The sequence below is a fragment of the Scyliorhinus torazame genome, chromosome 19 (assembly GCF_047496885.1).
Source record: "Scyliorhinus torazame isolate Kashiwa2021f chromosome 19, sScyTor2.1, whole genome shotgun sequence".
Lineage (NCBI taxonomy): Eukaryota > Metazoa > Chordata > Chondrichthyes > Carcharhiniformes > Scyliorhinidae > Scyliorhinus > Scyliorhinus torazame.
The window spans coordinates 18866551-18870132 of NC_092725.1; the positions used below are offsets into that span (position 1 = coordinate 18866551).

At 55.0% G+C, this 3582-nt stretch overlaps 1 long non-coding RNA gene across 1 annotated transcript; it reads right to left on the reverse strand.

Moving 5' to 3' along the window:
• Window positions 1–254: 254 nt before the first annotated feature.
• On the reverse strand, window positions 255–2743 carry LOC140395862 (uncharacterized). The gene is made up of 2 exons (XR_011936339.1): window positions 2505–2743; window positions 255–530 (listed from the first exon to the last, which is right to left on the reverse strand). It is a non-coding gene; the product is annotated as an uncharacterized lncRNA (long non-coding RNA).
• Window positions 2744–3582: the final 839 nt, after the last annotated feature.

Here is a 3582-nt window from a genome sequence, read left to right on the forward strand (position 1 = left end):
ATCTTTCCCTATTTAGCCCATTCTCTCTCTCTCCCCCTTTCTCGAAGTCTCGCTTTCTCTCTGTCACTCCACCTCTCGTTAGTTTTCCCTGCTCTCCATCTCGCACTCACACTCCCTCTCGTAGTCCCCTTCCTCTAGTTCATCCCACTCTCTTACTCTTCTGCTCTCTCAAACCCTCTCTCTCTCTAACTCCATGACCGTTGATAGACTAACATCCCGATCTGTGTGAGAAGTCAGAAGCGGACAAGAGGTGGTGAATGATGAAGCCAGTTTTATTCACATGATTCATAAAGCAGGGGGTCAGGGGTAATTGGATCTACAGACGGCAACTTAGCCTGAATAACAGAGATTACCGTGAGTATAATTGAGCGTAATCGCTGGATACCACAGTGGGTCACATTATTTCTCGAGATGTGTCTCAGATCCACAGCACTTCATATAAAAGCGACAAGGATTCGGCAACCTGTACTCCATTTTGTGACAGGGTTCCATTCGGCAGGTTCCTCCAACGGCGAAGCAGATTATAGGATCTGGGAAGTAGAATGGAAAAAATCATTGATGTCATCCTTTCAGAAGCCCATGGGCCAAGATTCTCTGATCCCGGGCCTGGTTGGAGAATCGGCGGAGGGGCACGTAAATCCCGCCGCGCCGCTCCGACCCCGGGCCGGCGCCCGGAGAATGGCCGCCAATCGCGCCGGCGCAGTCGCCGCAGCGCCAATCAGGGGCCGTGGAAAGCGGGCAAAGTGCCAGCCGAGTACCGCCGGTGACATTTACATATGGTCCTGCCTGGCGGGACTTCGGCATTCTGGCTGCGGGGGCCATCCAGGTGGGGGTGCAGGGAGAGCCGACTCGGGGTGGGGGGGGGGCTGCACCACAGCGACCAGCGGCAACCTATATCGCAGGCCCCCTATGTTCCTCTGCGCCAAGCCCCCGTAGGGCTCTGTCATGTTGCCCGCGGGCTGGAACTGAATCGGCCGTGACGTGCGGCCCCGCGCCGGGACGTGGCGCGCAGTCTTTCGGTGCCAGAGCAGCAGACAGCACTCCGGCTCCGTTCTACGCCCCCCGAGGAAGGGGAGAATGACTGGGCCTGGAGGCCCGTTGACGCCGACGTCGTTCGCGCTGGTTTTGATGCTGGCGTCAACACTTGGCCGGGATTTTGGAGAATGCCAGCCGTGCACCCAACTGCGTTCCGGGCTATGCCCCAAGTGTAGACTAACTGAGGGACGTGGAGACGAGAACTGCACACCGTGCCCCAAGTGTGGACGAACCTAGCGATACGGACACTCTCGGGCTGGATTGTCCATTCCCCCCCCCACCTTGTTGTGAAAACTATACGCCAGAAAAACTGGCATCAAAAGGCCACAGATCCCCCGTTTTGCTGGGGGCTATCAGGCAGCTGCTGTAGAGCTCGCAGCTCGAGCTGCCGGTACCCACCCCCCCCCGCACTTCCGGGTCAGAGGCCTGGACCAGCAAAATAGTACCCCGCATCGGCTGCTCCCGCGCCCCAGATCGCCCGCCCATAATGCCCCCAGCCCCAAATGAAGCTGCCATGACCCGCCGATCGGCCCTCCCCCAACTGTGGTGGTCCCAGACTGAGTCTGCATCCGCCATGCAAGGATCCTGGACGGTGAGACCACAGGAGTCCCACGCCGACGGGAATTCGGCCGGTCAGGAAATGGCCTGAAGCGTGAATACTCGGCACTGGAGTACGCCGACTTTCGGGGGGGGGGGGGTGGGGGGGGCAAGTTAAAAACCGCCGCTGCTTCCGATTTCGGCACCAAAACGGATTCTCTGCCCCATCACTGAACGCGATTTCGCCGTCGGGAAGCAGAGAATCCAGCCCAAACAGTGCACAGTGCTCCCAGTGTGGTCTAACCAAGGGATATGGTGACCAGCACTGTGCACAGTGCTCCCAGTGTGGTCTAACCGAGGGATATGGAGACCAGAACTGTGCACAGTGCTCCCAGTGTGGACTAACCGAGGGAAGTGGAGACCAGAACTGTGCACAGTGCTCCCAGTGTGGTCTAACCGAGGGATATGGAGACCAGAACGGTGCACAGTGCTCCCAGTGTGGTCTAACCGAGGGATATGGAGACCAGAACTGTGCACAGTGCTCCTAGTGTGGTCTAACTGAGGGATATGGAGACCAGGACTATGCACAGTAGCTCCCAGTGTGGTCTAACCAAGGGATATGGAGACCAAAACTGTGCTCAGTGCTCCCAGTGTGATCTAACTGAGGGATATGGAGACCAGAACTGTGCACAGTGCTCCCAGTGTGGTGAAACCCATGGTATTGAAGCCAGGACAGTACACAGTGATCCAGGTAGGTGCGAACCGAGGGATATGGGCACCAGGACTGCGAGCACATATGTTTTTACATGAATCGCGCAAGCTTTCTGTAGTTACTCATGCACATACACACGCGCTGAGAGCTGGCCCAACCTTGGGCACAACCTCATGCCCATCTGAATTTTTCTACATTGTATACTGAAAGAGATACGAACTTGACGGGTCTGAATCACCAACGTATCCATTGACAGCTCTGGGCTGTATCAGCACCAGCAACCCCAGCAGCAAAAACAGTCCTTTCATCGTTCTCCACTGATCTCCTCCCGGTCACAGTGAGATAGCTGGGGCACAGGAGCCCTTTATATCAACACGTCGAGCCTGCTGTGGTTAATAATCACACACACACGACGCGGGTAGGCTCCACCTTGGACAGGTCGAATGGACGTGTTCGACATTAACTGGAATCAAATCGGTTTCTCATTAATAAATGGAGGGATAAGTCTGAATAATAACAGAGCTGGAAAGGGTTTGCAAAAATGTTTTGCTGTTTCATATAAGAATCATACAACAGACCATTTAGCCAATGGCGCCTCTTTTGTCAATGAAGTCAAACCTGTATCACCTGGTCCCTCGGCCACGATTGGGTGAAGAGTCGGGGGAGCTCTCCCCGGTGTTATGGGGGCAATGTTTATGGGGGATATGCAAAAGCACAACTTATTTTACCTTCCCCTCCCCCCTCTCTGTCTCATTTTTGCAATCTCTCCATTTCTCACACCCTATCCCTCTGTCTCTCTCTCCCTGCTCCCTGTCTCTCTTGTTACAGTTGTAAGGTTGACGTAGTTATTCTGTTTTCGAGATTGCTGCATCTGGGCAGCGCGGTAGCCCAGTGGTTAGCACTGTTGCCTCACAGCTCCAGGGTCCCTGGTTCGATTCCCGGCTTGGGTCACTGTCTGTGCAGAGTCTGCACGTTCTCCCCGTGCCAGCGTGGGTTTCGCTCCGGTTTCCTCCCACAAGTCCCGAAAGACGGGCTTGTTGGGTGAATTGGACATTCTGAATTCTCCCTCTGTGGACCCGAGCAGGCACCGGAATGTGGCGACTGGTTCAGCACACTGGGCTAAATCGCTGGCTTTTAAAGCAGGCCAGCAGCACGGTTCTATTCCTGTACCAGCCTCCCCGGACAGGCGCCGGAATGTGGCGACTAGGGGCTTTTCACAGTAACTACATTTGAAGCCTACTTGTGACAATAAACGATTTTCATTTCATTTCATTTTCACTCGGGGGTTTTCACAGTAA